General features: G+C 36.8%; 2 long non-coding RNA genes across 2 annotated transcripts in view; both read left to right on the forward strand.

The window, feature by feature from the left end:
• LOC109368222 overlaps positions 1–18,131 on the forward strand; it is a 20,769-nt gene extending 2,638 nt beyond the window's left edge. The window contains exon 2 of the long non-coding RNA XR_004160128.1: positions 6,124–18,131. This is a non-coding gene — a long non-coding RNA (uncharacterized LOC109368222). The remainder of the gene's footprint in view (positions 1–6,123) is intronic.
• A 1,884-nt stretch (positions 18,132–20,015) lies between these two features.
• Positions 20,016–27,656, forward strand: part of LOC104911476 — a 15,090-nt gene continuing 7,449 nt past the window's right edge. Inside the window, exon 1 of the long non-coding RNA XR_004160127.1 lies at positions 20,016–25,616. This is a non-coding gene — a long non-coding RNA (uncharacterized LOC104911476). The remainder of the gene's footprint in view (positions 25,617–27,656) is intronic.

The raw sequence follows: 27,656 nt of genomic DNA on the forward strand, positions 1-27,656 counted from the left end.
ATTTGGTTTTTCTAAAAAAAAAAAAAATGAAAATACCAGGTTTTTAAAGTATCTTGTGAGCTATGTATTTTTGAAATACCGTTGTACATTTCAATGCTTGCTCTTAGCATTACTATTTTCTTCAAGTGTATTGCCAAGAGAAAATCCAAATTTCACAGCAGACTCATCTATTTTCAACAATAAGTTTAACAATAACAGAACCATGCAATGGCCTTGCATATAGTATTTACCATCTTAATTTACCATGTTGGTAAATTAAAAGTTGTTCGGAAACATTGATGAATGGGAACTGTGAAATACCTACCATATTGTTTTGGGCCCCTAACATTTATTTATACACAGAAATGAAGCCTGCTGTGGATGCTTGTTTGGAAAGCACACTATGGTTCTCTATGCATGGCTTTTGTCACACTGTAATTCAGCCATAAGGCACTATGTGCTTAAGTCTTGGTAGAGGAAACCCTGAAGGAATCCATAATATAGCTCAGTAAATCATCAGTTGTGTAATTATGCACAAACACATACCTAGGCATGAGTAGAATCAAAATATTTAAAACATCTACCATTTGCCATGTCACTTAGTCTTAAATGCATTCGCTGGGCAAGGAACAGTGGTAACATAAAATACCCAGCTTATAATATGAAAGAAGTAAGCGGGATGTGGAAGTCTCATGATTTTCATCAATATAAATAAATGATAACTTTTCTGTAGTTGAACTAAGATGATGGTATTGCTAAAGAAAGTGTCACTTGGCACAGAATTTCTTTACCTTGTGCTGTCAAGCACATCGGGTGAGGTATTCAAAAGGAGGATAATCCCCTTTTAAAACTTAAAACTGCAAAACTGGGTATATCCCAAGTGTGATAGATGCAAGAAGAGAATATTTTACAAACCTCATGAAAATTTTGTGGTTACAGAAAACTAGTCAGAGAAGCACCTTGCTATCTTGTGTTACTGGAATAAACCTACTAATAGTGGCACTGATGCTGTTGCCTGTTTTCACAGTTGTTAACATAACCTCAGTATTGTTGCAGAATAGTTATAAATGGTGTAATCCATTATTTTAATTTTAGGTGAGTATCATTTTACTTGAAAAGTGAAAAATGGTGTAATTATAACAGCAGGAATAAAGCTATGAAAAAAGGACAGAACCATGCAAATTAGACTCGAGGCAGAAGACAAGGCAGCATCATAAAGGAGAACTGACATGTGATGGCAGCTTGGAAAGAGTTAAAATGGACTTCTTGATGTGATAGCCTGCTGGGAGTAGCACAGAGGAGCGGGGAAAAGAAATTCTCCATTGTGAGGACTTAAAAGTTACATTGTCTATTCCCATTCTTGGAATAAACTGGAAAAATGTAGGTACAAATTCTTTTCTTTCTTGGGAGGAGGATATTTCTAAATTAGCGTGAGCAGGTCTGGAAACAAGGTTTAGTGGTGATTGACAGGATTACCAATAGTACTTGGTAGGCCAGAAACATTTGAACAGTTACTGTTTTCCTGAGACTATCTTCAAGTGACAATAATGCTATTAAACCTGATGAGTCATCCATATGGAGCCATATTCCCTATGTTTTATTCTTCTGCATTCTTTACAGATACATCATGGGATTGACCTTGTAATGAACTTGCATACCTACCGGAAGCTTTGTAGCCACATTAGCACTGTGCTTATTCAGGCAGAGCATTGTGCTCATTATTTTTATTATCGCTTCCACAAACTTGCACACACTCTGCAAAAAATTGTGTTACAGCAGTATATATATCTCTAATCAAATACAAACCTGGCAGAAAGCTTTTGCAACCAGTCATTCCTTAAAGTACTTGTAGATATTTTTTTCTCATAGAGCTATAAGTGCTAAATTCAAGGAAGGAGTCAGAGACAGTAGCACCTTAAGGCAGATGACTACAAGTAAGACAGCTCCTACCTGTTACCTATTTTCTTGGGGTTCTTTACAATGATTACAGTTTTCACTGACTATAAAGGTTATTTGTCTTACCAGTCTGGATCTACATTTTGAAATCCTGTTGCAAAGACTGGAAACTGCATGCATATCTACTGAAATTATGAGTGAATGCAGTATTATAAACAAAAATAGATTAGGAGGAGATAGGGATAACACTGCCAGGCTCACCAGCTAGAAGTTTATAAAAATTTTTGTAAAGTGCAACAGTGAGTACTCTAAGTTGTGAGGCAGTCTCAGAGACAAAAATATAATTGTGAGGGGGTGGATGCAACACACACAGAAGGGGCAGAGGCAAGATTTAGCAGAAAAAGAGCAACTCTGCTGACTAGCAAAGAAACACAAAAGAATGCAGATTATTTTCTAGTACTGAAAGGAGGGCAGTACCAAACCTAAATAACTATTAGCTCACTGGCTAATGGAAAATGAAATCAATGACCTAATTGGCATTAAGATACCCTCTGAAAAAGGAGCAACCTGCATTTGGAGGGCAAAGAATACCAGAAGACAAATGAAGATTAAGGAAGAAAGAAACAACAGCCAGCAATGGGGGAGGAACAGACTGAATGAACAGACCAATTTTGCTTTCCAAGCAGGTTCTTTAGAATAGTTACAAGACTGTATCCAAGTTAATCAGCAAGTCTAATGTTTCACATCTTTTGCTAAAGTCTATAATAGATCTTTATAGCATAGTTTCTGTATCCTATAAATTAGCTTTCATTGTCCACAATCAACTGATGTAAACCAAATTTTAGCTTCTGTTCTCTTGTTGTTTAAGCTGTTCTTAGTTTAGCCTGACAGTGTGGTTGGAGTTTGCTTAGGGTTTTTTTTTGGTTTGGGATTGTTTTCTTGAGGGGTAAGAAGGTGGAATGGAAGAGATCTGAGGAATGTATAGTCATTAAATGTTTTAAGTGTTCAGCTGCAATGTTTAAAAGCAATTCTGTATCTTTGTATTTGAATTCTATTACATTTCAAGTAGAATCAAATGACCTCAAAAGTCTAGGTGACAACATAATTGAAAGGGGAACTCAGTGTCTTTTATGCCTAACATTTGAATGTTCTGTTATTTTAGGACATTGCCTATTCTATACTCTTTAACATGAGCTGCCAGAAGGTTTGGTTCTGATCAGAATCACAGTTCAACAACGTTCAGTTAAAGGTCTCATTCACTTCCTAATTTCTCAGCATTTCCTTAGGTGTAGCACAGACAGAAAATGCAAGGGTATATGCAAAAGGGCCAACCTATACAATATTATTTGAATACTGATCATTAGACAGGCAATTACTAAAAAAGCATTACGTCCAATTCCTGCTTCATCCTTTGCAGTACGGATGCAATATCTCCTATTATTCAGGTTCTCAGAATTGTTTATGGGAGCCTGAAATTTCTTTAAAATTTTTGCTAGTCTATCATTCTTCATTGTAGGGAACTTTCTGCTATTCAAAAAGCTGTCTCCAGCTGGATCAGACACTGTTTGCCTTAGCAGTTTAATCCTAATTGTCTAAGCAATTGTTTGAATAAAGTGTAGTTCTTAATAAAAAAGAAAGTCTCCAAATTATACTGGTGTTTCTTTCAGAAGTCTATACTGACATGACTAGCATCATCTCAGAATTGTAATATAGAAGTTAGTCATCAGCTTCTTAGCTTCTGGCCATTGATGTTCTGTGGAAATAATGCACACAAATAAATGGCTTCCGATGCTGTTTGCACACTGCTGTTATGGAGAGAAGCAAGAAACAGCTCTTTTTAGAAAAGCCACCTTAATTCATAAAATTATTTTGGAAGCAACCTGTCCATATCTCTGTCTGAATGATACACTAATTCAAGTATAAAACTGGTAACTGAATACTGGTTCTGCAATATGGTAAACAATCCCATTCCTTCATTTCAGGTGGGTCAGAAGTCATGAGAACATATATCCATGTGTTGAAGATATTTCTGTTGCTCTTTAAAGGATTTGCTATTACTCCTGTTTGACCTATGTCAGGAACTGCTTATTGTGAAGGAGTTTATTAAATGGTTTTTCTTTTTATGTTTGAACTCCTGAATGTGTCTGACAGGTAAATCAGTTTAGATGAAGGGCCCATAGGTCTGAAAAGTAGCTACTCTTGTTATCTTCTTGAGCCTACAATATGGAGATTTTCAGAACATATTGCAAACAGAATTTGTATACATGAATTTTAGCTTTTTTTCCAGTGCTGAAGACTCAGTCTACGTTTCTGTTAAAAGAATTCGTATGCAGCATTATATTATTTTATATTTCCAGGCATTTATGTTCATGTCACAATCAGTTGGCGTTTGGGCCTGACTTTTCAGGTAATGTACTGCTTTAAACACGATTAAAGTGGTACTGATTCTGTGATAAAATGTTACAGCAATGTTGAACTTTGCCAGTTCAAGGCTAAAACGAAGATATCCAACAGAATGCAGAACACAAAATGAGTTATATCTAATACACTTAGATGGCAACTACCCACTTTATAAGACTGACAACTACTGAATGAAGACCAAATAAGGAGCAAAACAATTCACTATGCAAAATTAAGCTCTGTTTACTGGGTTTTTTTTGTTTGTTTGTTTGTTGTGCTGCAAAATTGGGATTGACTGGTCTTCTTTGCATAAAACTAGATGAAGATCATCCTGATAAGTCTGAGGAATCTGACTACGTGCAGTTCACAGACGACGTGAGAGGTTCTTTAATTAGGAAATGTATTTGAAAACCAAGAGCTGGATAGGGCATAAATATTCTTGTAATTCAATGCAGTATCTAAGAGATACCTTAGAACATTTTCCTTTTCTTAGTGCAATGCTTTACATTGATTCCTAAATGCCAAATCCATAATCAACTACTTTTCTAAAACAGATAATCTGCTTATGGGGGGCATAGGGATAAAATGAGAAGAAGAATGGGCTAGCTATGTGTAAATAAATATTCTGGTTGTTGTATTACAATCCTATGTGTTCAGAGCCATTAGCCAGCCTGTAAGAATCCTGACATTGGAAATGAAAGTTGTTTACATTTTTTGTGTTTCCTGAACACTTTAGAAGCAAAGTCATACTTTTTGACTTTTCTTTGCAATCATAAAGACTACAAACTCCTTTTAAAAGGTAGTTCTACATATATTTTATAACTTGGCTCTGCAAACTCAGAGAAAGAAGCTAAATATTTTAAGTTTTGAATAATTTGTAGGATGTGGCAAAACCTGTGAAGAATCTCAGAGCTTATCATACTTTCTTTCCATTGTGCATCACTGCTGTTTGCATCTCCTCTACACATGGAGAAGTTTATTAGTGCTGTGCATGCTCTCATAGCTGAAGCTCTCACTGATCACACTCTTGAGGCTGCTTTGTACATTGGCTTCATTCTTCAAATCATTTTTTTGCCTACTTATAACAGTTATAATAAAGACTGATGCAAAAAATACAAAATGTAGACATTTAATTCAGGAAATCCAAACTCCTGAAATGAAGCACTGCTGTTAATACATTAGAAAGAGGACAAAACTAAGGAGTACAACAGGCATAACTTATTTTAATGACAGCATTTCTCTCTGTTTTGTTAAATTCATACCCAGAATATTCTCTTCTATATAATTCACACCACAAGTTGGTTGCTGCTCCTCTGAAGGAGGGTTGGTTCTATATCAATTTCAAATTGTTTTTCGTGTAGCACAATAACTACCAGGTCCTTCCTTCACCAGAAAAACCTGTTCCGTGGGCACTCCTGTTCCTCATAGTTACATGCAGAGTCAGAGAGGCCATTAAGAAGAATCTTTTGCTGGCTATAGTTTGTATACAAAATGTGTCCTTGATGAAAGATTGGATGCCTTGAACTATTTCTAGGATTTGTTTGGTTTAGAAAACAAGGTTGTTTTTTGGAAAAAAAAATCCTTCTGATTATATTCCCTCTATAAGTTGGAAGACTTTCTGCAAGATCACTGCAAGCCATTCAGGATTAAATCAAGGCTCATTATACTGTTATCTTCAGCACTTAATCAAATGTTGCAAATACTCCCTTTTAACACAGGAGCATCTCATCTACCAAGCTGAGCCGCTTAGACAGGCAGATGTGAGGTGGAGCCCAGGACTCTTTGTGTGGGTTCTTCTTTCACTTTACTGTGGGGAATAATTGCCACTTGTCCATCCTCATAATTTAGATCCAGTTTCCCGAGAGACAAGTACCCACTGTCTATGATGAAAGAATTGGAACAGCTTATCCCACTGCCACTGACGTGAGAACTTCAGCAATACACCTAAGGTCATGGAGTTAAGGGCATAATCTGAGCTTTTGCAGTGGCTTACGCACGTGAGTATTAATCCTTGCAGCAAAGGCAAATCCTAAAGGAGGACAGTGCTATTCTCCATATAAAATCTCAAAATTTCTTGACAATTACCATCCTCTCTTGAAATAGATCCTCTTGAAATGTTAACTTGAAAAAAAAATTATAAGCCTAAAATGCATGTTTCCTCTTTCTCTTCCTCCTTGACTTCAGTGGGTTGTGCAAAGGCTGTCACATTTTTTTTTCAGGCTATGCATACACTACTTCAGGCCTATTTATGCAAATTATTACAAACAATACAGATGCTGCTGTCAGATTATATTGTTGTGTTAAACCTACCATAGGATCACATAGGTTTTATTTTAAAACACTGAATATAAACATCACTTGATCCAGACTACTCTGGAGACAAAGTTGAGATTGCAAAGTTACAGACTGAGCTAAATTCATGCAAGCAGCTGTGCACAGAAGTCTGCAATGCAGTTTTGAGTTGAGTTTCAGAACTGCCTAGTCATCATAAGAGATTTTGGATTGATGCAGATTGATTAACAGCATTCTACAAACAACTTTTTTGCTAGATTCCCATGAGGATTACAATTTCATTTTCTGAGAGATGAAATAGCTGCTAGAAAAAGCCTGTTTTACCCCAAACTCACCAGTGCTTTGGAGGTGAAAAGGGTGAAAAACACAGAAGAAAATATATTCTGTCTTACTCTGATATGTAACCACTGGCTTTAACACTGTTCCTTCCCTTCCCTTTTTCCCCTTTCCCCTCCTCTCCTCTCCTCTCCTCTCCTCTCCTTATTAAATTTGAAACTTTCCAGCAAAGATCAGTATTAGTTGCATCTAGTGTTTCCCCATACAAAAGGCTACTAAGAACTGATTAAATATCTGTAATTATTTCCAGACTTAAAACCCAAACAGCAACAGGTTCTCTAATTCAAGCTCCAAATTATCTGACAACAATGACAAAAAGCAAGTCTGGAACAGAAAAATTCCAGATACAAAACAGAAATCAACTGCACTTTGTTTGTTTGTTTGTTTGTTTATTTTGGGACTTCTTTGAGCACTCCTATAGACACAATTAGAAAAAAAAAAAGTAACTGGAAAGAAATAAGAGTATGTTAGAATAATATTGCAATTTCATGATTTTAAGACTTTTAAAATCACAGTCCATCTACGTCCAGCTATTGTAAACAAGTTTCTATCCTGCAAAGTCTCCTTGAACTCACCACCTGTATGCTTTCTGCTCTTCTAGTATTGTTTTCACCTAGTTGGTTTTTTTGCCTGTTTGTTTGTTTGTTTGTTTTTTACTTCTCAACCCTCAATGATTTCTTCACTCAAGTTTCTAACTTCTCTATTTCTATTCCTTACTTTTCTTGCTGCTAACATGCTTCCCTCATATACCCAGTGCAGCGATATTCTGCACTGCTTCCACAACTGCCTTTCATTCCTACCACTGAGCATGAATACAGGCTCGTGTTTCCTACTTTTCTCCTGAGGAGGGAACCATCTCAGGAGTTGAGCAAGCTGTCCATCTTACAGATCTCCTTCACACTAAAGAGCTTCTCTCTGCTAGAGAAAAGGCTCTCTGGGATAAGGCTGACTGTAACTATGCAAAGCACTTCTGGATCTAATATATTTTGCTAATGGAGGGAGGAAATGTTATCTCTGTATCTTTAACTTGTATAGCTTTTTTGATAGTTGTAAAATAGCTTTAATTAGACATATCAAATAAGCGTTATACTTCATTTTTACAGCAGGTCCTCTGATTTGTTTTCTTTCGTACCTAAAGCCACCAAACATGGAGTCATGTGTTTAAGCCGTGTGATGATAAAAGATTCTGCTTTAGGCCAGCAAGTTTTCTTCCTTCCTCTTGACACAAAATTGCTTACGCATGGGAATCCTAAAACCTTAGAAAACCAGGGAAGGACAGAAGACACATTTTTGTTCTGTGATACAGAAACCCCATAATTCAAAATCCTCTCTTTGCTACTCCTCAAATGTTTTGTATAAGTTAACTGGGATAACTTGTACAATTGCTTTACACACAGAACTAAAGAAAATATGCTTAATTGCCTGTAGGGCTTTAACAAAAACATGTTCATCTGTCTTCTGACACTTCCCTATCAACTGGCTTTGGATAGCTCTAGTTCCAGCAGTGCTCTATAAGCAGATTGTGATTTGTAAGGACAAATCATTAGTAGTCTTTTCAGAAGTCTGGAGATCTCTCAAATGCAGAAGTTTTCTTTATCACATTCTGTACCAAAACAAACTATAAAGAGATGGAGTTCTGTTCTCACAAAATATTTATTTCTGTGATAATAAAGAAATATGTTTTTTTCTCTTTTTTTCTCTTACCTTGAGTAAGAGGTGTGAGCAGAATTGCATTAATTCATAGTGATGCACATAGCTAGTACTGGGTTAGTTACACAGAACATGTCCATATTTTGTATACTCCTTAAATCTTTACATTAGTTACAAAAATAATGTTCAGTGAGTAAATTACAGTTAATTGAAATGAGTCTGGAATGAGCTGAATTGCTGCACTGCAGCTTCAGAAAGCAAATTTACATCTGCTTCCACTGAACATTTTCTTTTATTTTTCCTTTTGTACTTCGTATTCTTATCATGTATGTAAACTATACAGGTGTTGATTAAAAGATTGCAAGAGAGACATGGAAAACATCTTTATAAACATACAGAATAAAATAGTTTGAGTGGCAATTTGTGGTTTGTTTTCCAATTAGGAATGACATTTAATTTTCAGAGTTGAACTGTTTTTAAGATAACGTTTTGTTGGTGTGTATGCCTACTACTGTGACTACCGACTGTAATTTTCAGGATTTTAGCCACTGTGTTGACTACCTGCTCACAGCTTTAATGTATAAGCCTGTACCTACGTGATGAGTGACACAGTCCCCAAATTAGTCATGGTTCCAGTTTTTATGTACTCACAGGCTATTGAGGAAGCTGTAGGTTTCAGTTTTTCACTGACTTCACTAGTATTTGAGGTAGATCAAAATTTTTAAACTACTCCAGCTGTGTGAAATATCTCACAGAAATAAGTAAAACTACATCTGTATTATTAACATCTTGCAAATAAGGGGCCTGCAGCAATGGCTACACGTTTAAGTTAACCTGGGACAAACTGACGCTGTCTTCCCATTTGGCCGATTGCTCACTCCCATCATCTTCCTTGTGCTGGCAAAAGCACTGAGGCTTCCAAGAGGATGCAGTCAGGTGAGTTTGAGATCGCAGGCCACCCTCCTGGCAGCAGCAAGCATTTTGTTACATACAGCTGGAAGTATGATCATGTATAATCATGACCTGATTCTGCAAAACTGTCAGTTCAAGCTTTGCATCTTGAAAGGCTGCACATTTTAATCATGTTATAAGATACTAAGTACAAAACAGGAGGCATATGAAGAAAAGTATCTATTTTCACTTAAATATGATACAGCTGATAGTAGTACTGAAGATAAACAGTGATAGCGGAATTAGTATGCTGTGTTTGTACTTTTTATGCAATATCAAAAGCAGGTGTGCCACAATGTAAAGGGTGAAGGACAGAGAAGAAGATGATTTCCTGTTTTGTTTTCAGAAAGCTATTGAATTTGACATACTTGAATGTTTTTACAATGCTTTAGATAAGCTTATGGTTTCGTGAGTTATTCTCTGTCTTTCAGGGCTGGGGCTTTGAACTTTGACATGTTGTATCATATTAGTGCTTATTACAGACCACTGTGATGTTATTTGGCACATAAATAATCTTTAATTATGCTAGAACTTGCATACAATCAAAGTTTATTATTAGGACTGCAAAAATAATCTTTTTTCCTTTAGAAGCTTAATGCTATAGTTAAACTTTGTTTTTCATAAGTTGTAGGGAAATTTTCCAAATGAAATAAATAGTCAACTGATCTTTTTATACTTGCTGTTGAATAACAAGCAGATTACTAGTGAAGGGTTTGTTTTAAACTGTATTTTTAACTTGATTTTTATGTGATATCAAAGTTGTGTGTACAGGTGCACATCTATGTGTGTGAGTATGCATGCATGTTTATCTTTCTGTTTTCCATTAATAACTTTGAGCCCTTAGGCTAATCCAACCAAATTAACCTAGGAATAGAGTTCTAAAAATAAATATGTTCCTACAAGGCTTGGAAAATAGCCAAGTAAAAGAAGGAAATCTCATCAGTTTCCTGATTATAGGAAAGGTTGTATTGTAAGTGCACATATTGACACTGGAGAGTCTGCCTACAGAGCAGCCTGCGTAAAGGTCTCAGATGTGGGAAAAAAGGCAGTTTCTTGGTCAACGCCTAAACTGTATGGTGCATGTTGTGACACACTCAACATTCACACTGTCTTGTTTTATGTCTTCTTTCTTTGCCATTCCCATGAGTATTTCCAAATCCTCCAGTCAGATGCTACTCTTCATGCTAAAGACAAGTGGCCCTGGAATACTCAGCTTCATGAAACTACTTGTTGAAGAGTGTTAAAGGATACTTCGTGCCTGCAGCCAGCCTGGGTAGCTGTTTATCACCTGCAAACAGAAGGGCCAGAAGGAAAAGCCTGCTGCAGAAAATTTTATCTTGCCCTGCTACCCTGTCTTCCCTCCTTTGCAGTCCCTCTAGATTTGTGGAAATGCTCTGTAATCAGAGAGCTAGCCAAACTAATCTCAAGAAAAAATTGCAAATGCTTGTCTCCTCATTTTCAAAGGTGAAGTCACAGATCAATCTACCTGGGCAAGCTAGTGCTTCACTGCAGTTCACGGCTTACATGAACCTGAAGTGCACGAAACTCTACAGGATGTGTTCCACTTGATATTTTACAACTTTTTTTCTCATTAGTTTGATATTCCCATTCAAAATATTATGTGGCATTATAAAAGTTTATCCTGTCTTGTGAGTCTCACAGGTCACATGTACTTTTGTCAAAGCTCTTAAATTTACTTATTCTTACGTGATCTTGATTATCTTTAAAAAAAAGACATAAGCTCTTTCATTTTGTGATTAGCAATAAAACTTTGAAAATGTGATCCAGTAACCAAGAATCAAAACAAAATAAAAAAGGAAAATGCAACAGTAATCTCAAACTGTAGACCACTGTTATGATTTTAACGCGTGATTTTTAAAGTCCTTGTACTGACCCTGCATAGCAATAATATATCTTAACTTGAAGGCAAAAGGAGCCACTCAGAATCTCCATAGGAATGACACCACTGCAGTCTTGTTTTCTTTTCTGTTTGTTTTTAATTGACTATGAAAGGTACTCTCCTTTTGGCATACACTATATACCTCCACGATAAAAATGTATCATAAGTTGTAATGTGGTCTTTTCTAGCTATTATGTATGCAAATACATTCAGAATGTGTGATGAAGAACTAACATAGTCTTCTCTATTAAGCTATTTAGAATAGAAACTGGGAGATTGCCTTATTGTATTTCTTATTTTAATTGACAGGCATTTGGTTTGCAGAAGATTTTCCAGGTCCTAGAGGGCTCAGAATACATCAGATATTTACATATTTATGCCTTTTAAATTAATTATGGAGGATGTTTTGGTAAATAATCACCATCCCTGTTTCAAAATTTCACTTTAAAGGTAAATACCAGTCAAAAATAGGTGAGTCATTTTGCTTTTTTTTATTGTCATCTGCCTATATAAGTATTTTAATTATTTTTTTAATGTATATTTTCTAGGATACTGATATTTCTAAACTAGTTTACTGCAGAAACTCATACAAAAGACCACTGATATATAAGTTAAGGTTCAGTTCAAAACCTCAAGTTTCTTTGAATATGTTCCACAGTGTGATCATAAAGACATGAAAACTTCAGTGTTATAACTGAATATGCCTCTACTTAAATTCAAAGGCTAAAATTCACTATGGCAAAAAGAGGCTTTATTGAAGATACAGCTTCTTTCTATTTCACTAAATGTATGAGGTTTCAAAATAAAATGTTATAGGGCCATAAAACAAAATGTAACATTCTTCATGCCTTTTGTTTTATTTTTGCCTTCGGAAGTACCATTAGTAATGTCCCTCTTCTCTGTGTGTCATTTTTTTCCACTAAACTTGAGGACACACACCGGCTGTGAAGCCTCAATGCCCTTTCTGCAGTTGCTGTTACTAGATTGCAAGCTACCGGAAGGAGAACAGAACAATTTCACAACCTTCATTTTCCGAGGAAAAAACATGCACAAAAAATGAGCCAAAATCAAGTTTAAAAAAGTCAGATTATCTTTTGATTCTCTTCTGCATTTTCTCATGCGACTTTATACAGAAAGCACAAGCAATTATGTGCAAGTAGTTCTGCGCATCTTTTATTTAAAGCCCTTGCATTTCAGCATAGCGAATTGGCTCACAAAGTGATACTGGATTACTTACATGATTCTGAATTAGTATGAAAGTAGAAGACCAACAAATACAGAAGAAGAATAAGCTTCTGAATCAATATTTCCAATGTGAAGTCAGATCATATTCCCAGTATTCAGGGATGACCCTTTATGTATAGCTGCAAGGCTGCAATACAATAGGCTCTCCATTTCCACAGTAATGCAGTCCTTGGATTTTGAATGTGGGGTGTCAGCAGAGAGCATTTCAATTGTGAAGTTTATTCTACATGCCTCTGTCAATCCAATTATAATTATGTTTATTCATGAAAATCTGTAGCGGTTTCTACAGCTCTCCCAACCTTCTAACATTAGTGCAGAAATACCTTAAGATTTGTCATTTTGCCAACTTTATAACAATCTATCTGAATTTCCTTTCTTAATCACATTGTCTTCTTTCACTTCCCCATATCAACCTAGTAGACCTAACTGTTGCTTTATATCTTCCACAGGGATGGCTCTACATTCATGCTTAGCTTAAAACCTGACTAAAAATTAAAAATACGATTCTGAGGAAGCTAGTAATAGATGCATGCCTTTACAACGTTATTTAAAATTCAGAAAGTGTAGCTATTAGAGTTGCTATCAAACAGACAACAATAACAAAATAGCACTATCATTATAAACTTTGGGACAAAATGTTTTCAAGAGGATTGTTTGGTACAAGGCCTCTTTGCCTGAACATTGCATTCTCTGCTGCAAGGCAGATAATACCTTACAGGGAAGAAGTGACACAATATTTGCCCTGCTAGTCTTACTAATGTTTACAAATAAATATCTACATACAATTGTCTTTTTAGAGTAGTTTTCTTCCTGAGAGGATATCAAAGGACTTTTTGTTCTTTATCCTATCAGTTAAGCCTTTCAAGGCAATATTTTTGAGTTACTTTTTTTCAGCAAGATAACTGTAATTCTTTAACCAGGGCAGTTCTCCTGGCGAATGCAGACATACTCCATATCTAGGCCTTGAGTGCAATAAGAGGCTGCAATTGCCAGGAGAGGTCTCACCTGGGACCTTTACCTACATAGCTGCTGCTGGTCCAGGCCCTCCATTCAAGTTCTAGCTGAGGCCATTAAATCTCTTTGCCTGAGTTATGTTGCAAGTGCACTGGTTTTCAGTTCTATATGTTGAGGTTTTATTTTTTTTCTCCTGTTTTTGCTCTGCCTGCCTTGTAGTGAATTGGTTGGACCATGCCTTGTAGGTGAAGTAGTGCCTGTGTTGTGCTCATCCACAGCTTCCTGGCTCATTGCATAGCCCTGCTATCACTGCTTCTTAACTTTTTATGGCTCACTCTGCTGACTGTAACTTCCTGGCTTGCATTTTTTCTTTCTTAGAATACAAAATCCATCCACAAAAGGAAAAGGTGTTAAACCTTCCTCTTAGGCTTCATTATACCACTTAAAAATAGGAAGAGGGGGCATGCTTCTAATTTGGGAAGAGCATTGTGAGTTTTCTGCTTACTTAAGAAGTTGCTGATACACATAGAAATCTTAGTAGACTTAGCCAGTAACTTTTCTTTCCTTACTTACTAATGATTACTCATATATTTATTTCAGTATCAGTTTAATATACTGTTTCTTTTTTCAAGCCTATTACTATATATTGAACAAACTGGAAAGTATTTTGCAGTGGAGTGATTGCATAATGTACAGCTTCTATATGCCAGAAACAACAAGTGTTCATTTTGGCCTGCTGACTTCATTAAGTGTGTATAACACTAAAAGAAAAATGTGGCATAATGTTGTTCCGTCTCTTACTTGAAACTTAACTCGTTTACCATTAACTGTACTAGATGCAGAGTTATGCCAAAATCATCAGTTCTCTCTGCATGCTACCAACCCATTTCTCTTGAAGTTCTCTTGCTTGACACTTCAGATTAGAGCTAATAAAACAATTTCTCTCTGTAGAAGTGTGTGACAAATTTATTGCATGATCTAAATTACCACAGCAGCTGTGGGGAGAAGGAAGCAATGTGAGTAAAGCAAGCAAGACCATGGCTTGCTGGAAAAATCGAGGGTACTGGATGATTCCTTGTATTTTGAAATGTCTTGGGTGTTTTGTCACCCATTGACGGATGAAATTAGTTTTATACTGGGGCTATGATTTGTAGTACTGATCTTTTTATGTTCTGCAAGAAGTGCTGGAGAACACAGTGTAAACTTTTATTGTGGAATATGCTAGAACATAAGACGAATTTATCACTTTGGGAAAGCAAATGAAATTGCTGAGCCTAATTTACTCGGAGGGTGGTGGGGCACTGGTGCAGGCTGACTAGATAAGCTGTAGATACGCCACCAAGAATTCAAGGCCAGGTTGGATGGGGCCCTGGGCAGCTTGATCTGGAGGATGGAAACCCTCCCCATGGCAGAGGAGTTGGAACTAGATGGTCTTTAAGTCCGCTCCAACCTAAGACAATCTGTGATTCTATGAATCGTTGATGTGACAGAGGGTGGAGTTCTACTTCCTGAAGAAGGGCTCTGTAGATGTCAAAGATAATCCCTGTCACAGATGGATCACTCTAGTGTGAAACTTAAAGGTTAAAAGACCTGGAAAAGGACTTTTAAGACCTGAAAGGAATGCTTTCATGCGGAACAGCTGAGAACTGCAGCTGAATGTCCAAGAATTATAATTTAAAAGGTGTTTTACACATCCCTCTCCAGGGAATGGTGTAACTCCGTATAGTAATCTTTTAATTGTTTGCTTTGTGTACAGCAATTCTGAACCTGTGAAATGCCAGGCAAGAACTGGGAAAAATGATTGCTCTGTTTCTCAGAAAACTAGCTTAATTGTTGCTAAACACTGTCCTCAATGGCTTGGTTCCATTCTCCAACCCAGACGGGCCCATGGCCTTTGCTAGCACCCCTGGGTGGTGTGCATCAGCAGGACTGCTGCCCTGGAGCAAGCTGCCCAGCCTTCCCTCTGCCTCCTGGGTCTCTGCACTCCACGCCTCTCCTCCTCCAGGTCAGGGCAGCTCAGGAGTGTAAAGTCAGGAACACTTTACTCATTGGTGCATGGAGAAACAAAGCTTGATTTTGCTTATTAAGTTACATATAAGAACTTCTGTCCTTGAGCAAGGATTCTGTCCAAGCTAATCCTAATTTTTATTTGTCTTTGAAACATGTTAGAATTTCTGAAGGTTTCAAAGTAACGTGTGGCTATATATATTTAGGTTTTGTTTCCTTCACTGTAGTCTTTGTCTCTGAGCCCTTCAGTGACACCTGAAATAAGAGCAGGTTATTAACTGCTGTTATAGTTTAGCTCTGCAATTAGACTTTCAAACTGCAATACAGAGGATTTCTGCAGCCAAAAACGTAGTCACTGAACAAGCATTTCTGTTCAGTGCAGCATTGTCTCAAATGTCACTCTCATGATATCATTCTTCCTAGATGAAATTGGCAAAGTGTATACCTTGTGAATCAACTCACAGCTTACAACTTTGACAGCTTAAATGCTGTCAAATTTAAGATAATGGTAGTTTTGTTGGTATTTTTTATTTTATTTCCCTTTTATTCCTTATATATGACTTGCAAGAAATGTTTAATGGCATTTTGTCCATATCTGATAGCTAAATAAGCAGCAAAGCATGGATTGTATTTAGCAGGAAAAGGCAGGGATATTTCAACATTTCTTTTCTCAAATAGGACTCAATTTCAAAATTTCACAGACTGAGGAGGTAATAGGTTTTGTTTCCCCACATTTAGAATTGAGTCATTAGAATTTGCAAGATATTTTACATCTTGAAGGTGCTCAGGTTACTTATTGACCAAAATCTGCCTGGGCTACTGGTAGATTTGGAACCCAACTTCTGCTAGTTTTTCGTTGTTTTGTTTTAAATGAAGATTACCAGAGAAAAAATGATATTCTGTAGGGATTCAGTTGTCCGAAGAAAAAAAATATGCTTTTCCACTGTGCTTTTCAGTACTTTGATAGCCGTCTGTCACTGGAGTTAAGTATAGAAGTGTACAAGTACTTGAAGAAACATGTCTGCAAATACTGCAGATGAAAGTAATTCTGCAGTTGAGATCTTGATGCAGACCAGCTTCGAGGGAAGAATCACGCATTATGGATAGTCCAGGTGTTCAACCTAGTTGTCCTAGGAATCTGGGTCCTTCAGGACTAACTGCTGTGGTGTAACTGAGTAAGGCATGAGCTTGAACCCCATGTAGACTATCTACAAAGATATTATATATTCATAAGCTTTCAGAAAATATCACATACAATGTTCCTTTCATATAGTACTGATTATGATAGAATTCTGAATATATACAGGGTATACTCAGAAGGAAGAATAGAATCCTTTAATCACCGGAGACAAGAAATATTCCTTCTAATAATACCTAAAAATACTACCGATACTAAAAATTGTACTAATGATACTGAAAATACTATTGATAATGAAACCCAGGAAACACTTCCAGTGTGAAAAAGATTATCTGCTGGCACGTGTCCGCATCTGTTCAGTGTTACCAAATTAATACAAAACTAAAAGGACTGGAAGGAAAGGAAGGCATATGAGGAAGGCAGGAAAAGCTTAAAAGCAGGGTAGGCTTAAGTTAGGGAAGCCATTTACTTTTACTGTGTAACTACAGCTTGATAAACAATAATTATTTGATGTAAACTGACCTGCACAGTTTTCTTGTACCATGGGAACTCAATACTTCAGCTGTGAAAGTAGATACAACTTTTTTAACATCTGATAGCTTGTAGTGAACTCTGTATACTTTTTTACTGCTTTAATATTGATGATGTCAATTCTTCACAAGCCACGATCATGGATGTAGCAACAGTAAGAGCATGTTTTCTGCAAGGACTTACGCAGTGCTGGTGACAGACATAATGCTGCATAACAGCTTTATAAGGGGAACTAACATGATTATAACAAGTCAGATACTGTATGAAATAGAGTTTATAGGTGGCATTAAGTTCTACTGTAAGCTATTACAGAGGAGAGAGACCGTACTTCCAACATATAGTGGCTGTACAGTAGATATGCACAAATGAGCCTACTTTAAAGTAGTGAATATCTATCCAACTATAAAAAGAAACTCCCTTTGGTTTAAGTTTCACTGTTGGAAGGGAGAATATACAATTCTGGTCAGAATTATAGGTGTTAAGGAGAGTAGTACAAACAGCCAAAAAAGCTTAGCACACTTCAGGAGAAGCTGGAGAAAAAAAAATGTATTTGAGAAAGGGATAATATTATCCAGTCTGTGTAGCTTATGCCTACTGGAAATTTAGAGCAAGGCTGTTAGATGGTTCTGCAGTACTAACATGAAAGCTTCTGAATGAATGTTTTTTATTTTTTCTTTGAAAAAAACGATGTCTTATATAGCAATACAATAGACATTCTTTTATATGAAGAAAATGTTTTCACTAACATAAATGATTCTTGAACGTCAACTTGCATGGTGAGTAGAAGGCCAAATTCAGTAAGTACGAGTATAAAATTAATCCCTAAGAGATTCATTCTTTTAAAAAAAAAAAGTATTCTTACACTGAAGCTAATAAAATATTGATAATTTCTGTTATAAATCTGATAATTTTATCCAGTCAGATAGGATAAAATTGCATGCCAGCACACTTTCACAAGAGCACTCGCTCAACTTGATATTTTTGAGATCCAAAGAAAATCATGGAGGAGATTCAAAAAAGTAAAACTTCATACAATGAAGTGATATTACGTTGCTCTGAAAGTAATGCCTTCTATTTATTTCCATGGAAATTACAACAGATATAAAGAGCACAGTAATACTATTTGATAGAGCAAATTCTCAGTAACAAAACACTGTTTTTTTTTTCCATAGTCAGCAATGTTAGCTATGAATTTTCAACAGGAATGAACAACAGCATGCATGCCATGCTCTGTACCAGCAGAGGTGACCCACTATTTCACAGCTGCTATGACAGTATCATTGCTAGGAAAATGTTGCTCCTGCAGTCTATCTTGGCCCAAACACATGGAAGTCATAAAGTGCCAAATCTGGAATATACAATGGGTGTGATAGAACAGTCCAACAAGGACGGCAACATGCTTCACAGTCTTCAAATTGGCATGGAGCCTGGGATTATGATATTGCAAGAGAAAGGTTGTCTTCTTCTCTGTCATGATTCTGGAAGTCAGACAGTGTTGTGATGCACAGGTCAGAGTTGATGGTTTGTCTGGTTCCAGGAAATTTAGAAGTATTACTCTTACTCTTTTCCTATACCCAAAAGACAGTGTTCATCCCTTTACCCACTGAGGGCTTATGTCTTAAATGTTTTCTTTGTTGGAGAACTCACATGTCACCACTTCATGGACTGCTGTTTTGAATCCAACTCGTAGTGGTGACACCACATCTCATCACCAATAATGATTTGACCCAGGAAACTGTCATCTTCAGCCTTGTATTAGTTCAATAGTTTCTGACAAATGTGCAAACAGTGTGTTTTTCTGTTCCTGTGTGGTCATTTGTGGGACCCACGTAGTGTAAACTTTGTGATATTCCAATATTGCTAACATCATTTCCAACACATTGAAGCTGATATTCAGCTCTATAAATGTTTCCATGGTTGGAATCCACAAATTTGCATGGATGAGCCAATCAAGAAGCTCTCCTTTTTGGCATGGCCATTTAGAATATCGCCTACATTAGAGGAACCATCCCACCAATTTCCCATTACATTTTGTTCCTGTGCAACAAATAGCAGCAGAGGGGCAGTCTGACAGAATAGCATCTGACATGGGAGTGCAGATGAAACAAAGGTGTGCCACTGAATTCATTCATAAAGAAAAAGTGACATCCACTGATATTCGTCAATGCTTGCTGAATGTTTATGGGGACCAAACAGTGGATGTGAGCACACTAAACTGGTGGGTAATGTGTTTCAGTGGCAGTGATACAAAAGAAAAGCCAATGGGACATTGGTGGGATGGTTCAACTGCTACCATCATACCACCAACATTCACTTTTCATGGGGCAACATAATAAAATAGGAGGCATTACTTTTGGAGCACTACTTCTAGCTAGCAAACAAATTTCTGTTGAGGGAAGAAATAATGATTTCTTGTCTGCTATGGATTTTTGTCTTATTCCTAGTGCCTCTCTCCACTGCAAACCAGTCTAAAAAAAAAAGATGTCAGAAAGATTAGCATAGTGGAAAGTTGATACAGGAATGAAATGGCAGAAGGGACAACAGGAAAAAAAAATGCTCACCCATCCCCAAGGAACTAGGCTCAAGGGGAAAAACTCCATAAGGGAGAAATCTCCAACTAGAGATCCTTCCCCAGCGGCAGTCAGACCTTAAATGGCTCTAGGAGAGGTGCAGCCAGGCTCTACTCCTTCTGGTCACACAGCTGAATTGTCTTCACCTGTGCTCCCAGGGCTGACTTGGTTCTTTCCCCAGGTGATCAATCAGTGGTTCAGGCTGTGACTCAACAGTTCTCATACAGTATGTAATAACCCTGTCTTACATTAAAGGGGGCAGGTGGTGGTGTAAGGGGAGTTTTTCTTAGTTCTATCTTGCTTTCTGTCTCAGGCTTGTTGTACACCTCTGTGATGTACTTGTCGCATCTCCAACAAGGAGTTAATTTGTTCATATAAATTATGTGTAAAGTGCTATAGAAAGTCATGCTTGCAGAATCTATGGACCTGTGGGACTCAGTAGTCTATGTTGTTTGTACAGTGACCATGTACAAAACTAACTGCTGTCCGCAACTCTCACAATGGCTCTATGCAGAGATCAGTTTTCTACAGGATAATGTAGTTTTTCAGCTTAAGTTATTTAATACAACAGTTCAGTTCATATATGTCAAAATTCAACTCAGTATGTAGGGGGCAGTAGGTATTATAAAATATCTACTAGATGACATGAATCAGCTGATGAAATTGTAGAAGCTTATTATATGTGCATATGCAGTCCCATTCAACTGAAAGTCTGTCAAGAAATAAAAAATAGTTCCTTATTTTTGATTATACTTATTCATTCTATTAATCTCCATTAATATTCAGAATATTACTGTCAAGTGGGGTGAGAATAACATGCTAATAATGATCTCCAGTTCCTTACTGAATTTAAATAGATTGATATCTGTCAAGAAATCATGCTCATCATCACATCCCGCTTGTAATCTGTGACATATCTCTACCTATTTTGTCAGCGTTCAAACACTATACTGACAGGTGCTGTTTAGGTCCTGAATATTGAAATACTAAAGCTTTCTATAAATATAACCAACATTAACATCAAAGTCTTAACTCTAGGTGGCAGTTTATTCCATCTTTTTGTTTTTTTTAAAGTAGGTTTAGCAGCAGCATATTGATTAGCAAGCTTTTCTAAATGCAACATTATAAATATTGAAAGAAAAAGCAAGTAAAGCTATGATAGCAGCTATCCTGATTTTTATGTATACTTTCCTAGAACCATTGAGTGACTGAGTTTTAGAGAGTATGACTCACAAATTTTAGCTTCCAACTGATTGCGATTATCATTGAATCTGAGATGATTGGGAATGGCCTGATCCTAAAAACTCTCTGAAGCTTCTTTTACCAAATGTGGTGTCAAACCTGTTGGTAGCTACTTAATAATTTGTCTCCAATATTCTTATTGTTGCCATGCCAAGTACTTGATGTTGGTTGTTGCTCCTGAGCAGCCCACAGCTGTTTTTGCAGCCTTACGCTGAGACTTTTGCTGTTGCAATACAACCCTTCTGCAAGACATTTGCACCAACATTGTGCATTCACAGCAAGCTAACTTTTTCTATTTACGCTTGCTGAACTGCGTAAAACTACTGCTTCTTTAAGGATATAACCTCCCCAACTGCTTTCGAAATAAGTCAGACACAAGACGGAGTATTCATAAAGAATTAAATAGGGGTGAAAGAAGAATCAACAAGCAGTGGTGTAGTAATGCTGTGTTTGTCCCACGTGCAGTTAAACCAGTGTAGTTCTCCAGGAACTCTGATCAGAGCTGTTTTATTGAAGCTTGACAGCCGTATAATGTGGGAAAGTAGATAACTTTTAGAGCATGTAGGAGTGATTCAATAAGTAAGCACTCTGAAAAGTTATTGGCAAATTCCTCAGTCACTAGAATTGAAAAAGATGATAGATTTTCAGCACAATTTTGGGTATTTCAATTTTGCTCTCTGCCTTTTGACTGTGAGGGGCAATTGTGAGCATTCATCATTTAACAGGCTTCAGAGTATTCCTGGTAAGAAATGCTAATACTCAGACGCAGTAGATGATAGCTATACTCAGTTTTTTTCTGGAGCTTGAGTTCACTGCAGATATTACTGCTTGAAGTTAGATTTTTAAGGAGTTAATCAATTTGGGCTGCACAATTGAATTAAATCATTGAAGGCCTGTACAAAGCCAAGAATATTCTATTCTGAGCTCACAGCCTTTAACATAACTCGGTATGCTTAAGTCAGTCTCAGAGGCTTGCCACCAATCTGGTTTTGTAGAAGCACTGGTGGGCTGATGATTTTAAAGAGGACATTTTCATGTTAAGAAGAGAATCATAACACCATAATGTTCAGGTTGGAAGGGAAGATCTCTGGGAGGTTCTAGTCCCAGCTGCTCTGCTTTGAGCAGGAGTTAGGAGTCGGACTGGGTTATTCAAATCTCTGCCAAGAGGTTCATTTTGTAGGATGATGACTGTTGTATTACGGATGCGAAGAAAGCCAAGGGAGAGGAAGGCACATCCTTCACATTGGCAGGAAGTTATTTCTGAAACTGACATAATACCTTGTAATTGCTAGAGTCAGTAGGCAGTATTGAGTGTTACTTACAAGGAAAAAATGTTAGCCTTATTAACAGGCATATACTTCAACAGAATTCTGAAGTTTCATGTGATGCACCGTGACACTTGAGGCATAAACATTTGACAGGCAGCAAGAACAAGGACCACTGTTTGAACCATATTTTTTTCTAGTTGGAAAATCTAAAATGTAAAGCTGAGAATTTCACTACAGACCTCCTTTGCAAAACCATGCACATTGGAAAAGTTCAGTAGAAGAAATATAGACAGGTAAGAAGGTTCAGAGAGAAGGCATAACCTGTCAGAAACAAATCTCCAGCAGTTACTGTGGATGGACTAGGCTATGATCAGTCTGCTAAGCAAGATGAATGAAGACATGAACTAACATAAAATGTAAGCAAAGTGGACACAAAGTGTTTTGTGGCACAACTAAGATCATCTCAGATGGTCTGATATTCTCTTCTAGATAGAAAATAAATAAAGAAAGAAAAAGTTAGTGAGTGCTTTGGACCTTCTTTGCTACAGAGGGAGGGAATTGAATACAGCATGGTGTGTTGTCAAGCACTAAGCATTTGGTAAGAGGAAAATATATAGATCAGCTTGGACAATTCCTTTGTGTGCAGTTATAGATTATCAACCATTACTTTCACAGAAATTACATATAAACAGGCAAAATCTTATTATGGTTCACCAAAGGGAATAATCTAAATACCTGAGGGAAAAAGAAGAAATAAATAGTACAGAGCTTAGAAAGACAAGAAATAGGGCTAAAAGAAAACATTTAATGTTAGGTTGAGGAGGATACTTAAAAAGGAGAGACTAGAGAAGGAGTTAAATATACAAAGAAGGAAACTGTATGTGCTTTTTTTATGTTGCCTTTTGTTGATTCGGTAACAAGAAAACCTATCCTGCTGTTATCAATGACAGTGAAAAAAGTTCAGTGGCACCAGCTGTGTCCGGATCAGGCTCACTAACTGCAGCACCTGTAAGTGAGGTGGGAACAGATGCGTGTGCTCTATCTAACCCGTGTGCAGGGTGTACCATATGCTAGCTGTTTGGTTTAGAGTTAATTGGAAAATGTCCCCAGGTTAGACCTAAATGTCATTGTTGTGCTAACTATTCTCCTTGTGCAATGTTTCCCACCTGCTGGAGTGTTTACTGTTGATGCTAAAGATCTCAATTGATGTTTCCTATGAGCCTAGGTGAGTGTGGATAATTTTAGGTGTTTGATTACTGGGACTCTATATCATATCTGAGTACTCAGAATATTATATGAAGATAAGCGGAGCTTTGTTGGGTGACTGGCAAAACACCAGCACCACTTTACTTGTAGGCAGGCTAGCAAAAAGTTTTTTAATCTGACAGTATCTAATTTAAAGAAAAAATATTTGCATAAAATGTGGAATGTCAACATTTTCAGGCAGACTTCTTTGAACATCAAGATATATGTGATAGTTCCTAAGTTGGAAAGGACTTCTGTATTCTGTGTTTATAGAAATGAAGCATTTCAACTGACACTGTAGAAGTTTGCCACAGGAAGTTTGAGAGACACTTGCCTCACACATCCCACAAATTATAGGCTACTTTTGGGACTTATTCAGACCTGGTTCACTTTGAATGATGTTTAATATTGCTAAAAACAGCAAAATATTTGAAGTTAAATGCTGCTTTCAGAAGTGACAAAATATTTAAGAGTTAGCTGAGAGTCTAAAAAACTATGTCACCATCCCCATTGCTATTCCATCTATTTCTCTTACACATCATGGTTTTTGCTTGTATGTAACGGAAATACTAAGTCATGTCTTGAACCAGTGATTGAGCACCTGGTGGGAAGGCAGGGCCAACAAGGGCCCAGCAATGCATCTGAGTGACTGGAAGGGGTGAAGCCAGGATCGATCCCTTCCCAGGCCTCATTTAAGAATTGGCAATGGAGGCAAGGGTATCTCTTTGTAGATCCTTTTGCACCTGAGGTCTTCTAAAGGTAAGTACTTTTCTCACTTTATGTAAGAAACTCTGCAGATAACCATTATAATCCTTATAATTCAGGCACGTAATCTAAGTGCTTTAAATAAGGGTAATTTCTAATGACTTTGTGCAGTAATGTATGCTTTCATTTTAATGAATACTCCTTTTGAAAAAGGTCTAGTAGAACTGTACTCAACCTAAATGAACTAGTGGAACACTCACACCAAGTTGATGCAGTAAGAACATAAAATCTTACCTAATCTTTTGTGTTTCTATAACTGTTAGCTATATATCTGCCTTCACTAAATTCTGTACAATGAGGATTTGATGCCTGCATTCTGGTAGATCTGTGGAATATCCTTTATTCTCCCAAAAATTTCCTATGGAATTCAGTCCATTACAGAATATACTTATTTATTATCTAATCACTCTGAAAGTTCTCTCCCCTACAGTAGATGGGTACGTGTCTTACTATCCAGAGTGAAACTGTAGACCATGATGTGGTAAGCTTTACTGATACAAAAGCAACTGAGATCCACGTGATATGTTGCCCTGCAGGAGATAACATTGTGCAGACACCTGAAGAGTGAGCAAACTGTGTCACTACTTAAGTTCTTTAGAATGCAATTAAATGAAATGTTTCTCAAAGAAGACAGTTAAAGGAAAAGACATCCTCCACGAGATGAGGTCCTTCCAAAAACTCATCCTAACAAGCTCTGCTTTCCTGCTTTTTTCTTCTCTTAATACAATTCAAATCAAGGCAGGCTGTACAATCTGCTTTTGTCATTAATGCTTTATGTGCTATCCAGTTTTCTCTTCCAAATCCTATTATTTTCATTATAACCAACTAAACTGTCTGACAGTAAGAATGTTAAGCTCAATCACAGAGGCTCTTGCATTGGTGCAATTGGGTCCCATTACAAAATGGGAGGCATCTCAGGGTTGGCAAGTTCAGTTTCAGTGCTTTTTGAAGACCTTCATATGGTATATAACACTTCTGAGTTCACTGATCTCTCTGGTTTTGTTCTCTTATTTCTGTCATGAAAATACCCAAATCCTGAACTTCTGGCTCAGAAGGAATTCATTACTAAGACTTCTTCCATCTCTTATCCTCAATTTAATTAGCTCCCTTAGATGAATGCCCTCTCATACAGGTATCTACACTGTCATCTCATCTTTTTCCTCCAAAAGATATGCTCTAAGAAAGACTGTGGACCAATTCAGACCACTGAATGCAAGTTCGAAGTGCTGTCTTTTCAGTTTTGGCAGGTATGTGACTACATAATAATGTTCTTTAAACTTTCTGATCATGTCAGAAAGCATGAATGTAAAGTGGTTTATCATAGGCTAGATTTCTCTGCAATACGAAGACAGTAGGGGGCCCAAAAATTAGTTTAAAACACTCTAGTTGCAGGTCATAACTATTCTAAGCATTAATATTTACAACAATCTTTTTTCTATCACTATCATGATTCATCAAAGCAGTATGAAATTCTACTGGTTCGACAACTTAAGATGCAGTACATTTGCTACCATATGAAAATCAGAGTGAATTTTGTTTTCAGAGAGAGTAACAAATCTCCATAGCAAAGTTGTTATATTTTTTAATAACTACCTTGTTACTTTAAATACTCTGTTTTTCCTCTATCATACATTATCCCCTACATGTCATTATGTTAACACAGGATGTCCTTAACTTTACACTGCTATAAAAGCACATGTTAGGAATGTGCCATTGATACTCAGAAATAGACGGAATGTGAAGTTAGCTTAGGTCTCTCATCTTCTTACTCTGTACTTACCTTTTCCTGTACTGCAGAATTCCTCCCAAGGTACACATCCTCAAATAGATTTCCAGTTGTACTAATAAAAAACTTCATTTTTTGAGCAGATTCATTCTCCATGGTTCTGATGGAAATTCAGAAAAATAAATAAATAAAGCAGTATTTCTTCTGGAACATGTACTGAAGTTGATAACCTGACTTTATCTGCTTGAAACTTCAGTATGGAAGACTATTGTTCAAGACCAGGTTGGATGGGGCCTGGTCTAGTACGAGTTCTGGAGGTCAGTGGCCTTTCCTGTGGTGGGGGGATGGAGATCAATGATCCTTGAAGTCCCTTCTAACCCATGCCATTCTGTGATTCTGTGACTATGCAATGAAACAGTTACCTTCCACTCAGTTCACTGCTGCTAGCGTAGGATATCCATTGCGTGGACTCCTTTGCTCTATATTATGGAGATAAGGAACTGTAATAGAACTAATCTGCCTATTAGATAAAAATATTTTATGTCAAAAAGCTCATTATAGTTTTATAGTGGATTTTTTTTTTTTTTGCGTTTTTTAAGCTAGTGTTTCTAATGAGAATTAGTTACTTATACTTAATGATTGTTGCAAACTTTGTATTTTCTTTAGCAGCTTAAGCTACTAAGGGTCTTGGAACTATTTTGAAGAGATGAGAGTTTCTAATACATAAAAATCCAAGGAAATTATGAAGAGGTTTAATTCCAAAATATTTTCTGAAAAATAACTTGTTCTAAACATTAGAGACATCAGCTCTTCTAATAATGATGGACTTGGGCATTTCCAAACTCTTGTTACGAATACAGAAAATAAAGAGAGAAGTAATGGGATTTGTCAGGAAAACATCAGCTGTAAGTTAAAAAAAAAAAAAGAAAAAAGAAAGAACTTGACTGAATGTATAGTTGCTATTCTTACACAAAAACAGATTCCCAAAAGAGAAAACTGGACTGTGAATTTGGTTAAAGAATATGTACTGAAGAATATAATAAGAATATAATAATTGAGAAAAAGCTGCAGTAAAGCAAGTATTAATCATTGAAATATTTTTATTCAAAAGTAATTCTTTTTTTCTTCTGGGAACTTCTTGGTAACCATCAGCATCTGAACATTTTTGTGCTCAGTAGTAGCTGGTAATTTTTAGGCCTTTCTGACAATTTCAGCCTTAAATCACAGTTGCAAAGATTTACAGGGAAATTATTCTGATGAAATAAGCAAACATCATAGCAGAGCACCTGGTAGTATTATGAAGAGGAATAGATGCATCCTGGGGAAATAATATAATCAATCTATCTGAGCAGAGTAGGAATGTTGTGCCAGTTCTCCTTCAGCCTCTGCTGTTGTTAATTGATTTCAATGTGATATTTGGCTTTTCATAGCAGTGTAAAACTGCTAACTCATTCCTTTCATAGTACATAGCTCTTCCTACAAAACAATGTTACCTAAACTTTGTGTATTTTTGTGCTTCTCTCACCCAAGTATCATTTTTTCACTTTCACTATTGTATTCC

The sequence above is a fragment of the Meleagris gallopavo genome, chromosome 6 (genome assembly GCF_000146605.3).
Source record: "Meleagris gallopavo isolate NT-WF06-2002-E0010 breed Aviagen turkey brand Nicholas breeding stock chromosome 6, Turkey_5.1, whole genome shotgun sequence".
NCBI lineage: Eukaryota > Metazoa > Chordata > Aves > Galliformes > Phasianidae > Meleagris > Meleagris gallopavo.